This window comes from Suricata suricatta, chromosome 2, assembly GCF_006229205.1.
Source record: "Suricata suricatta isolate VVHF042 chromosome 2, meerkat_22Aug2017_6uvM2_HiC, whole genome shotgun sequence".
Lineage (NCBI taxonomy): Eukaryota > Metazoa > Chordata > Mammalia > Carnivora > Herpestidae > Suricata > Suricata suricatta.
In genome coordinates, this window is record NC_043701.1 from 97,038,613 (window position 1) to 97,052,284 (window position 13,672).

At 37.1% G+C, this 13,672-nt stretch overlaps 1 protein-coding gene across 3 annotated transcripts in view; it reads right to left on the bottom strand.

The window, feature by feature from the left end:
- Positions 1-2,485: 2,485 nt before the first annotated feature.
- Positions 2,486-13,672, bottom strand: part of FAM126A (family with sequence similarity 126 member A) — a 113,622-nt gene continuing 102,435 nt past the window's right edge. For 2 of the 3 annotated variants that reach the window (XR_003905042.1, XR_003905040.1), the window contains 3 exons: positions 12,747-12,814; positions 4,322-4,511; positions 2,486-2,728 (listed from right to left, as the gene is read on the bottom strand). The gene's annotated coding sequence lies outside the window, so the exon portion shown is untranslated. The remainder of the gene's footprint in view (positions 2,729-4,321; positions 4,512-12,746; positions 12,815-13,672) is intronic. The other variant, XR_003905041.1, reaches the window with a different exon arrangement.

The following is a 13,672-nucleotide window of genomic DNA, read 5'->3' on the forward strand; positions in this document are numbered from 1 at the left end:
AAGTCAGTAGAGAAGAGAGGGATGGTTAACAATAACCATTACTATCAGTGTTACTGGAATATATAGAGAAATTATCATGATTGACACCAAAAAGAAAGATTATTTTACTAGAAAACAGAAAACCGGAGCCTGTTATGGTATGGATGAGCAGTGATAGAATTTGGGGTGTGTGAGGAGGTTGAATATGAGGACTGCAACATTAGAGGAGTGGAAGAGGAAGACTCAGCAAACCATCGCCTACCTTTTCCATTCATCCTCTGAACTGCTGTAGGCCCTAACAACTTGGAGTGTCTTTAGCATGACTTGTGCCACAACCCCTAGTGCTGAGCCCTCAGGGAAGCTAAGTTCAACTCCTTTGCCCCCCCACCCCTACCATATTCTATTGGATCAGCTCACATCCCCAACCATGTCCCCGTTCTCTAGATGCAGTCCCAGAACTCCAAGACTGTGGTCTGTGGAATTCATTTTTTACTTTATTCCCAGGATCAGTCTTTCTATAGAGTTAGAGATACAAAGCGCAGAACCTGTTAACTCCATCTAGCTCTCTAGTTGACTAAGGTATTCATTGCTTAGCCTCCAGCCCTTAGCCTCCCTGCATCAGTTATAGTTATGTGGGCATTGGAATAAGCCCTCATTTTTTTTTTCACAGAATGCTAAACACCAATCCATGAAAAGCTAAGCAAACCTTTCCTTCCTCCAACTCTCACCACTGTCCCCCAGCCTCCTCCCACTATTCACAATAGTTTAGAGCCTGCAGGGATCAAGGCTAGTCATAGGTAAAACTGTAAGGTAGCCCCATACATGGGTGGATTTGTAGCCCCCTTGCCCTTGCAGTGACTTGCCTGCAGAAAATCCCTGAGCCTCATCAGTCATCACAGGCCCTCCCCAGGGTCTTCGGTCATGTGTGGATCACCAAGAAAAGGATGGCACAAACATGCGTCCTCACCTCCCAGCTTTGGAAATGGAGCCCTGCCTTATACCTCCCCATGGAGTGCCATTGTAAAAGAGGGTCCCTGGAGGCAACAGTGTTTTTAAAAATTTGGTCTTTAATCATTTACTTCAAACACTATGGGATGAAAGGAGGTTGGAGTTTTTTAGGTGGTGAGGCATCTCAAATCTCCCCATGTTACCCTGCTAATAATGGGAATTCACTATTCTATAAGTTTCCCTAATATCTCTTTTTGTCCTCAGAATTTGAGGGCTAAAATCAGGGAATGAAATTGCTATATGCCTATAGTTCAGCAAGATAGAATAGACTGCAAGCTATAAATGATCTTTTATGTAAACTGAAAAGTTAGTTATCAGAAAATTACAACTTGATTATATGGACACTATGGCAAAAAAATATTCAGGACTTTAAAAAGTAGTCACTAGGGGTGCCTGGGTGACTCAGTTGTTTAAGCATCTGACTTCGGCTCAGGTTGTGATCTCACAGTCTGTGGGATTGAGCCCCGAATTGGGCTCTGTGCTGACAGCTCAGAGCCTGGAGCCTGCTTCAGATTCTGTGTCTCCCTCTCTCTTTGCCTATCCCCTACTCATACTCTGTTTCTCTCTGTCTTGATAATAAATAAACATATATTTTTTATTTAAAAAATATAAAGTAGTCATTAAAACTACCATGTCTGTGTCAGACTGAAATTCTTAAAATTATTCCATATAGATTGCTTGTGTACAACATCCACTCCTGATAAATCATTTCATTCATGATTTATCATGAAAAAGCTTTGACTGGCTTGCTCTTGATATTTACCTCGTAAGTGAAAATGTTTGAATTATTGAAAACAAATTTCATTTTGGATAAACATGCATGTTTATATTGCATGTATGTGCATGCATATTTAATAATCTCTTTAGAATTACAGTTCATTGCTACTGGGACTAAGTAGAGCATTCTAGGTATGGTGCAAGGTTGGATATGTGACATTGAATAAATGTTATTTCTTCCTCATTTTTATTCATTTGCAACCCTTTCCACGGTACCAGTTTCTGTTAAAATTTAGTTCTATTTGAGGCATTTATATGGAAATGCTTTCTTACCAAGACACCTCCAGAGATGTTGGAAGGAAATTGCAGAAACATAAAAGCTCTGCCCATAGTCCAACAAATGCGGAAGCCCACCAGGTCATCCCTCTGGAAGCGCAGACCCCTGAACCCCACAGGTGTATGGGCCACCTCAAGTCAAAGGCTTTCCTTTTGCTTTTAACCCTCCCTGTGAACTGCTTCACATTTTTGTCTTAAACTCTAGGTGACACTTTTTTCCCCTCCCATAAACTATTTTTGTCCCCAACAGTGAGGCAAACAATCCTGAAAAGTTTTGGAAGTATCATTTCCATATTGCAAGTCCTCATAGTGCATCGGCTAAAATCCATTCATTGCCTCTTAGCTAGTCCCGGTGATTTAGATCTCTTGTGCACACTGCTATTTCTCTAAACAGTAACATGCAGGAGACGGTATAGGGCAAAGATAGCGCCAAACACCAACAAGGTACAGACACTGTTTTTATTGTTTTGATTTCCTTATGTTGTACACTCTGAGATATCCAGCCAGATGAGCTCTGTGGTTAATATTATATTTGAAATGAAAGTTCTTCAAAATTTGCATTTGCAGAGGCTATCTTCTTTAATTTTTATACTTAAAACTAAGATCATACTTAAATCGGCTTTGCAATTCCAGCAAGAAACTGAGTCCACATCATTTGATCTATTCTGTCGACTTTCCTTGCTTTCCCCTGGCAAAAAAGATAAACCATTTTTTTAAAGTTTATGTATTTATTTTGAGAGAGGGGGAGAGAGAAACTCCTGAGCAGGCTCCACACTGTCAGCATAGAGACTGATGTGGGACTGGAACCCACAAACTGTGAGATTATGACCTGAGCTGAAACCAAAAGTCAGATGCTTAACCGACTAAGCCACCTAGGCATCCCAAGATAAACCATTTTAATATTTTATATAATTAAAAATAATCAAAATAGAGCTAGCTAGGCTCCCTGGGAAGTATGGTATGGAGGGAGAAAGGGACAAAAACATACAATGCCAAGAACTGAAAGGGGAAATTCATAAATTGAATATAACTCTAAAGCAATAAAAGAAAGCAAAAATTAATGAGCAGACTGCAATTCTGCCTTGGTTATTTTCGAACTAAGCCCGAATTAGTTTGTTCAAAATGACCCCTACAGAGCTGTTTTAAGGGCACACAGCTCCCAGCTGCATGAACTCCTCTCATAACAATTAAGGAGCAAGGCTAAAGCATACAGCTATCTTACAAAATGCATAGTCCAGAAAAAGTGGCTTTAGTTCCAGTTTATCTGCTGACTTGAAGTCTCCTGACTTGAAGTCTCTGAAAGTTTCTGCACTTTAGTTTTGTCTTTTGTACAATTCTCTCTGGTTATTTAATGGACCAAAAAAAAAAAAAAAAAGTTCCTCTGAACATTCCCTGGCAGAGAGGAGAAGAAAGACCTTGTTCTGTTCCTATCCCCCATCCTAAGCTTCTCTGTCGTTTGCAGTTTTCTTCTTCCCAAAGAAGAGCCTTCTCTGACATTCTGGGAGTTCACGGTACAGATCTACCCCTTATTAGCTCTGAATATCTGGCAAGAAACTTGACTTCCCTAAGCCACATGTATTCAACAAGTATTGAGTTACTATGTGCCAAACAGTTTTCTAGAGGGTGAGCAAGATAAAGTCCCCACTTACTAAGTTCCCATTCTTACGAAAGGAGGAACAATAAGCAGATGGATAAAGAAGCAGTCTTTATAATGTTAAGTGACACCAAGCTGTGAAGAAAAATAAAGTAGGACTATGGAAGAGAGGGAGGAAGGGAGGCAATTTTAGAGAAAGCCACCAGGAAAGGGCTCTCTCCAAGTCAGGTTGGGGTCAGAGGCTAAAGACAGGAAGAGAGTGTGTCCTATCTTGGGGAGAGAGCATCAGACAGAAACAAGCTTTGGGGAAGGGCAAGGACCTAGTGTGGCTGCAGTGAGATCCATGGGAGACAGAGGATGAGGACAGTGAGGGGTGTGGGGGAGCACTTGTGTGCCCCACGGGCCATGATGGGACTATAGATTTTATCCAGCGACAGAAAATAGTTGGAGAGTCTTAGCAGAGGAGTATTATGATCTGATTTCATGTTATAAAAATGGCTCAGATTGATTTTGTGGGGAATGGACCACATGGGAGTACCCATGCAAGCAGACCAGAAAGGAGGTTATGGTAAGGGCTGCGGCAAGGCAAGATGCCAGCTCACTCTCTGTAACATGAGGACAATGGTAGCAACAACTGCGTGGTGCTGTTGGGAGACTGAAATCAGATACTATAAGTGGGTGGCTTACCTCAGCGCTTCGTACACAGCAATGACTCGATGTTCGCATTATTGTTATCATCATGATTATTTTGGGGGTGATTCTTCTAACCCAATTGGTAGCTCCTTTTCTAAACTTTGGCACTCCCTTTGCTTGAGTAATTTCAGATACTCCCTTATCCCCTCTAAACATGTCTTCCGGTGTCCTAGAGCAGCCTTGCCTGCAAGAGGGTATATGTGTTTGGTCAAAGATGTTCAAAATGCTTTATCAAGGCTGTTTTTATTCATTGTGGTTGTCAGTCCTGCCACTTATGATGGCAGAGGAGCAGCCTGGGGGAGAGGTCTAGAACAGGGTTGCTTTGCCAGGTGGCATCTGGTAATCTGGAGGCCATATCTGGGTGTCACGATGACTGGGGGACACAGTGCTGGCACTTACTGAGTGGGGTCCAGCAAAGCTAAGTAACAGAGCCCTACACAATAAATGATTTCCTACCCAAATGGCCCATGTGGTCCCTCTAGGAAACAGCTAGGTGGTGGGAGAGTACCCGTGCAAACCTTATGCAGCCAGCTCCGGGAAGGCTGTGGAACAAGGGAAAGGGGCCTGAGGACGCTGGGGGAGAGGACAGAGTTGAGGGGCCAATCTCGTTGGTTTTTTTGTTTTGTTTTTTGAGTGACAAGAGAGAGACAGCGCAGAGCTGTCAGCACAGAGCCCGACGTGGGGCTCAAACCCACGAACTGTGAGATCATGACCTGACCCGAAGCCGGACGCTTAACCAACTGAGCCACCCGGGTGCCCCCCCAATCTCAGTTTCAACTTAAAAAACACAAGCCATATGAATTGAAATTTTTCATTCATTGTTGAACTTCAGCTTCCTTATCCAAAAAGTGGGAGAATTTTCCTTGACTACTTCCTTGGAAGGTTAAGGAAATTCAATAAGATGCCTGTGTATGCATTTCTTAAACTGTAAACCATCACAAGGCTGAGCAACCTGTCTCTCTGCACCCACAAGTTGTTAATGAGATAGAAAATAGTCTCTGCCCTACAGAATTTGTAATTCAATCATCATTGATAAAGAGCCGCAAGCTTCCATTAGAGAAGAAAGCAGGAAATGTGTTTTCAAAATCTAAGGCCTGGTTTTCACAAGCCAAACGTTTTTATTTAATTAAACTTTGCAAATGCCAAAGCTTGTTTTCTCAAATATATCCATATTGTACTAAAATGTATGAAATAAAAGATATTCAAAATGCCACATGGGCTTTTAAAAACAAACTCACAACTTACATTGTTTATGACACCTAACTTCTTTTAAAAATGGGAAAAGAAACAACCCAATGGCACAAATTAAGCTTTTGTTCTGTTTTGTTCTTTGTTTTTTAATTTTTTTAACATTTTATTTATTTTTGATACAGAGAGAGATAGAGCATGAGATGGGGAGGGGCAGAGAGAGAAGGAGACACAGAACCGGAAGCAGGCTCCAGGCTCTGAGCTGGCTGTCAGCACAGAGCCTGATGTGGGACTCGAACCCACAAACGTGAGATCTGACCTGAGCCGAAGTCAGAGGCTTAACTGACTGAGCCACCCAGGTACCCTGTTCTGTTTTGTTTTTAATTATGACTGTCTCTTTAATGACAAAATAATCTCATTGGAAGAAATTCTGATTCACTAGGATAAATTTGATCTTTTACCAAACTTTATTTTTATAGTCAGAAAATAGTTATTTCTACACATTCATTCATTGTTCACTCACTCATTAATAGATTATAATTATTATGTGCGATAGGCCAGTTTTGTACACACTTTGTTCTAAACAGCACTCCTAACCCAAATAAACAACAACATTGGGAACAGAAAGTATAGCACCAACATAATACTTTGAAGAGGATAGCTTTCCTTAGTAAAATAACTACTACTAACAAAAATTAGCAAAAAAAGAATTGTGTTAAAATGTACTGAAATTAAACATTTGGCAAATTAGGTATATTATATAAGATTAATCACTGTGGCAGACACTGACTCTTGTTTATCCTATGTTCACTCCCCTTCTTTCCTGCTAACAAACACCAGTTTATTCAGGTAACAGGCAGAGACCCCTCGATTTCAATGTAGATATATTGCCCCTTCATTTCCAGAATATGAATCTTAATTTGTCTAACCCAGTCACTACCTGTGGACAATGATTGCTTATAAAGCAGCAGTTTTAGTCAATGAAATATAAATGGACATCTGAGGTGGGCTTCCAGGATAGCTTTTGATCCACTTTATTAAAACAAACTCTGATTAGGGATGTATCTGTAATTCCAAGAGCAACCACCAACAATAGTAATAAGATAAAGGAGTACAGACTAAATGTAAGCAGGCAAATTAAAATGGAATACTAGGAAAATTTTTTAAAAAGCAAAAATGTGGGAACAGAAGAACAAAAACAAAAACAAAAACACAGAGGCTACAAAGGATAAGATGATGAAATGATAGACCTAAATCTAACCGTGTCAATAACTACATCAGGTTTATGATCTAAACTCATCATATAAAAGGTAAAGATTGTCAGAGTGAATTAAAAAGCACAACTCAACTATGTGCTTCCTACAAAAGGTACACTTCAAACAAAAAGATACAAAGAGGTTTGAAATAAAATAGAGTTTTAAAAAATGTGATGAATTCTAAAACAATGTTTAAGAAACCTAGACTAAGTAAAAAAAAGTAATAATAATAAAGAAAAAAAGAAAGAAAAATAAACAAAAACAGAAGAAACTGATATCAAACAAATAGAATGGCAGACTTAAGCTGCAACGTATCAATAATTACAGTAAATGTAAATGGTGTGACATATGCCAATTAGAAGACAAAGATTGGGGCACACCTGGGTGGCTCAGCCGGTTAAGTGTCTGACTATGGCTCAAGTCATGATCTCATGGTTCATGGGTCTGAGGCCCATTTTGGGCTCTATGCTGACAGCTCTGAGCCCGGAGCCTGGTTTGGATTCTGTGTCTCCCCCTCTCTGCCCCTCTGCTGCTCATGCGCTCTCTCTGTCTCTCTGTCTCTCTGTCTCTCTCTCTCTCTCTCAAAGATAAATAAACATTAAAAAAAGAAGAAAAAGAAGACAAATATTGGCAGAGTGAATAAAAAAATGTGATCCATCTATATGCTGTCTACAGTGGGTGCAGAGCATTGGATAAAGGCCAGAAACACTGTTAAACATCCTACAATGCACAGGATAGCTCTTACCTCCCCCACAAAGAATTATTGGGGCCAAAATTACAATAGTGCTGAGGGTGAGAAGCTCTGAGCTACAGTAATCAAGATAGTTTGTTATTAATAAAGAGCAATGGAACAGAATACAGTCCAGAAATAGAATAACACATATATGGTTAGCTTTTTTTTTTTAAGTATCAAAGTAAGTCAGTGGGACAGGATAATCTTGGGATGCCTGGGTGGCTCAGGTGGTTGAGTATCCAAGTCTTGATTTCAGCTCAGGTCATGATCCCAGGGTCATGGGATCAAGCCCCACATCTAGCTCCATACTCAGTGTGGAATCTGCTTAAGATTCTCTCTCTCTCTTCCTCTGTTTCTCATCCCCACTTACACTCTCTCTACACTCAAATAAAAAAAAGGAAAGAAAAGTCTGTCCAACAAATGGGGCTGGAATAACTGTATATCTATAAGGGAGAAATAAATATGGATCCTTTCTTCAAATCACACACAAAATTAAGTCAAACTGGATCACAGAACATAAATGTGAAACCTAAATTTATAAAAGTTCTGGACGGTAACAAAGGGATAAATCTTATTTACCTCAGGATAAACAATGTTTCTTAGATAGGAATAATAAAACATGAATCATAAGGGGAAAAATAATAAATTGTACTTCAACAACCAAAGAAGATATATCAATGGCCATTAAGCACGTAAAAAGATGCTCGATATCATTAGTCACTAGGGAAATGCAAATCAAAACCATGATAAGATACCACTTCATATATAGTAGGATGGCTAGAATTTTACAAAAACAGACAATAACAAATGTTGTTAAGGAGATGAAGTAATTGCAACTCTCCTCACTACTGGGGGGTGTGTAAAATGGTGCCTCCATTGTAGAAAAGAGTTTGTTGATTTCTCAAAAGGCTAATCATCAAGTTACCATACAACCCAGAAACAGCACTCAGCTGTGTCTAAATGTTTGTGTGACCCCCATCCCCAATTCATGTGTTGAAATCTTAATGCCTGACGTGATGGTGGGAACTTTGGAGGTTAGGTCAGAAAGGTGAAGCCCTCAGGAGTAGTATTAGTGTTCTTACATGGAAACACCACCGAGTTCCCCAGCACCTTCCACCATGTGGAGACACAATGAGAAGTCTGCAGCCCTGAAGACGTCCCTCACCTAACCATGCTGGCATCCAGATCTCAGGCTTCCAGCCACCAGGACTATGAGGGAAAAAATTCTATTGTTTATCTCAATATGTGGTATTTTGTTTATAGCAGCCCCAACAGACTAAGACACTTCTCAGCATATACCCAGGAGAAATGAAAACATATATCCACATAATAACTTGTATACAAATGTCCATATCAGCTTTATGCGTAATATCCCAAAACTGGAAACAACCCAAATGTCCACTGACAGCTGAATGGATGAACAAATTGTGATATACCCATACACTGGAATATGTTTTAGTTATCTTACCTACAAAAAGGATAAACCATGATTCCCACCAGAAAATAGATGAATCCCAAAATAATTATGCTGAATGAAAGATGCCAGGGAAAGTATGTATTTTATTATTCCATTTATATAATTCTCGGAAATGGAAACTGATCTTTAGTGACAGAAAGCAGATCACTGATTGATTCCTGATGGAACTGGAGGAAGGGATACATTTTTTTTTAGATTTTTTATTTTAATTTTTAAGTAATCTCTACACCAAACATGGAGTTTGAATTTACATGCTCTACTGACTGAGCCAGTCAGGCATCCCAGAAGGAATACATCTTAAGGTGGCACAAGAAAACATACCTAGTTTTCCTTTAAGGGGAAAAAAAAAGCAGCAATATTTAAGTTTTTGCAGAAATTTAATAATGGAATTGATTAAAATAAGAAAATGTGATTTAGCTAAGAAGCTGCCTTTTAAAAATTGTTTTAAGTTTACGTATATATTTTGAGAGAAAGAGAGAGAGAGAGCAAACCAGGGAAGGGCAGAGAGAGGGAGAAAGAGAATCCCAAGCAGATTTTGCACTGTCAGCACAGAACCTGATGTGGGGCTTAAACTCATGAACCATGAGATCATGATCTGAGCTGAAAACAAGAGTCGAATGCTTAACCAACTGAGCCACCAAGGTGCACCCGGCTAAGCTTCCTTTTAAAAATGATAAATATTTCACACCCTTATATTTATTGCAGCATTATTTACAATAGTCAAGACGAAGCAACCTAAGGGTTCATCAATAGATAAATGGATAAAGAAGATGTGGTGTATATATACAGTGGAATATTACTCAGTTATAAAGACTAAGATCTTGCCATTTGGAACATAGAGGGACCTAGAGAGTATTATGCTAAATGAAGTAAGTCAGACAGAGAAAGATAAATACCATATGGTTTCATTATATGTAGAACCTAAAAAAACAAAAAACAGGAGAAACAGAACTATAAATACAGAAAACAAACTGACGGTTGCCAGAGGGGCAGGGGTAGAAGGATGGGCAAAATGGGTGAAGGGGATGTGAAATACAGGCTTCCAGAAATGGAATAAGTCAGAAGGATAAATAGTACAATATAGGGAATATAATCAGTGGTATTGTAATAGCATTGTACCACAACAGATGGTGTAGCTACGCTTGTATAGACTCATTGATTCACTCTGTTAAACACCTGTAACTAATGTAACATTGTGTGTCAACTATACTTCAATGAAAAAAAGATGAATATCTGGATTCAAAAGAAATCCAATAAACTGATGCTTTCAAAGGGAATCTTAAAAACCAAAATACATACAGGAATTAAAAACTAGGACGATCTAAATTGAAGGTTAGGAAAATTGATTTTTTTGGATACAAGAAAAGCAGGGATTACTATCATGAGAGTGAATAGAGTAGATTTATTACCAAAAGAATTATGAAGTAAACAAGCTCCTTCTATGATTGTATAAGGCATATTAAAAAACGTCGGCGGTAAGGGGAGGGGAAGAAAAGAGGCAAACCAAGAAACAGACGTTTACTTATAGAGAACAAACTGATGGTTACTGGCGGGGAAGTGGAGGGGTGGGTTAAGTAGGTGATAGGGATTAAGAGGAACACTTGTGATGAGTACTGGATGTTGTACAGAAGTGATGAGTCACTAAATTCTACACCTGAAACTAATATTACACTATATATTAACTAACTGGAATTTAAATAAAAATTGGAGGAAAAGCGCAAAATAAAATAAAAAGAGAAAACCTAACAATACTGATATTATATATCTCAAACAATATAGTAACAAAATACATAAACTAGAAAGTGCCCAAAGTGCAAAAAGAAATGGGAATAAAAACATACCTTAAAAACCTCAATACTTCATTATGAGAAAGAATATGACAAAACACAAACATAAATGTTTTCTTAAAAACAGAAAGTTGAATAAGTAGTAATAATCCAATTCATTTTTTAAAAATCTTAATGATAAGGCAAGAAAACATATTCCTTTCAAGCTATTGTGGGCTTTTCCACAAAAAGTAACCATATTTGGAAAACAATGGTTATAACTAGGAAATGCACAAAGGCAGAAATATGCAAACCCCATACCCAGATCACAACAAAATGATATACAACAGTAGAACTTAAAAGTATTCAAGTAGAAGGGGTGCCTGGCTGACTCCGTTGGCAGAGCAAGTGACTCTTGATCTTGGGGTTGTGAGTTCAAGCCCCATAATGGGTATGGAGATTACTTAAAAATAAGATCTTTTTAAAAAGTGTTCAAATAGAAGTATATTTCTATATGCTTTCCTAATGCTTAGTGAAACTACAAAATAACACAATATACAAATGCATTATGTCAAAATTTATGGCCTATTGCAAAAGCAGAACATTATGGAAAATTATACTTCTCTAGAGGTTTCCAAAACTAAGAAACAAAAAGAGAAACATCAAATGGGTTTCTACCTAAGTTTGAAAAAAAAAAACCAAAACTAAATAGCAAGCCAAGAAAAAGTAGGAAAGGAGAACTAATAAAACTAAGAATAAACAAATTTTGAGATGGAGAGATAAAATTGGTAACACCAATAGTTGATTCTGCCAAAAATTTAATAAAAACCCTATACATTCAATAATAAAAAAAGAAAAAGCGAATCCAGTCAATAAAACTAACTTCTGCATTATTAAATAGTTGTTGAGGAACAAACTAATGAGAGAAAACAAGACAGCAAATACAAAAGAGAGTTAAAATAGGAGAAATATAATTATATAAGCAATATACATAAAGTGAACATAAATATTAATAATCATTGATCCTAGGAATCAATATTTCTAATATTTGAACTTCTTCATTATAAAATCTTAAAAGAAAACTTAGGACAATATAACAAGTTTTTTATTACTACCTAGAAATAGACAGCTACAAGAATACTGTAAATACAATATGAAAGCTGATAAAACAAAATCAAGAAAATAAATAACATGGTAAGACCAATAACATAAAAAAAATGTAAAAATTCCAAATCCTAAAGAAAACTGAGTAATTGAAAACTAAAAAGAATTCATCTTTGGGCTCTCATAGTGCTTATTTCTGGAATGAGCAGTCCTCATCAAGCTTTCAAGAGGAAAAGGGCATAAGTCATATTGTAAAAGAAAATATTTACCAACATCATTATGTTTAATTTCCTCTCATAAGAATTTAATAATACCATTAAAGAAAAATTGCCAAAAAGGAAAAATTACTGTAATCTCCCAAGTCTTTACTTTGTATAATTCTTTCTAATCCTTTCCAAAATGCAGATTTTTTTATATAGCATTATATATTCTGGCTTTTCACATAGGATATCAAATATGTTTCATTTCTATGTTATTTGATAAAAATGAAATATATGTTATTAAAGTCTTCTTTAAACTGATTAAAGAAGTTAAATAATTTCACCATCTAGTAGAAGGGCTTTATTTACAGGAAAATGCAAAACTCTAATGGAGAGGAAGATAAATTTATGAAGACGTATGACTTTTTCCTATCTAAGAAGACTAAGTAAAATATTAACATGTTAGATTAAATTTGTTAGATTAAATTAAATACCAGTTATAGTCTCCAGGCCATTCTCTTGACAAATTAATTTTGAAATTTATCTGGAAAGAATAGTCAACAAGATTATCATATGGTGCCATTATTATTTGATGATGATGATGATTAATAATCATAGTAGTAGTAGTAAAAGCAATATTATCATCATAATCTTAATGCTGGCATCCTTTTTTCCAGAATGACATTGGTACTTACAGACTCAGATCAGTTATTGTTTCCATCTCCTTAATCTCCTTAGTAGAGAAGAGAACATTTGTGTACCGCTGTAAACAAAGAGGAAGTGTAGGGCAGAAATAATTCAAGAAGAGGGATAAGAGAATTTTTAATACATCAGAATTTGATGTACTAACTGAAAATAATTCCAAATAGGTTAGCATTAAACATTGAACATTATTTTTAAATCTAGAAGGGAAAATAGACTGTTGTATTTATTTAAGCTATGGAAGAACATGACAGAATGGGAGTCTATTTTCAGGTATACATAGAATATAAAACTTTTATAAAAATATAGAACATTAAAAGAAAGTCCATCAAAGAGAGAAATGTGTGACAAACTATTAATAAAAGTTTGCTATCCAAATTATTAAGCGACAATCTCAACATGTGAGTATGAGTTAATCTACCTGATCGACAGCCAACATGGACAAACCGTTTACACATGCAGACTTGCAGACATCAGTTTACCAAAATGAAAAATGCAGTCTTGCTGGGTTTCTTTAATAAGGAAATGGTCATTTTAGGGCACAATTACACATCTATTAAATATTAAAAGTAAATTAAAGCTTAAGATTGGAAGCACTGGTTGATACAAGGGGGGGTCGGAGGGCAGGGTGGAATGCATAGCTGCTAACACATAGACCTAATGGATAGTTTGCAGCAATGCAATTTTTTTTATTTTTCACAAAATCTACCCTGGCAATAAACCATAAAAGAGCTAATATCCTTAAGGTGGTAATTCCATTTCAGAGACTATGCAGGTAATAATTTAAACTAGTGTGTTCACAAAGTATTGATATAACTGTGGGCAAGTCATTTAACTCTGAGAGTACACTATACCTGATGCATTGGTCTAAAGCAATATTTCTCATGTTTAGTCTGCAAGTCAGTTACCTGGCCAAGGC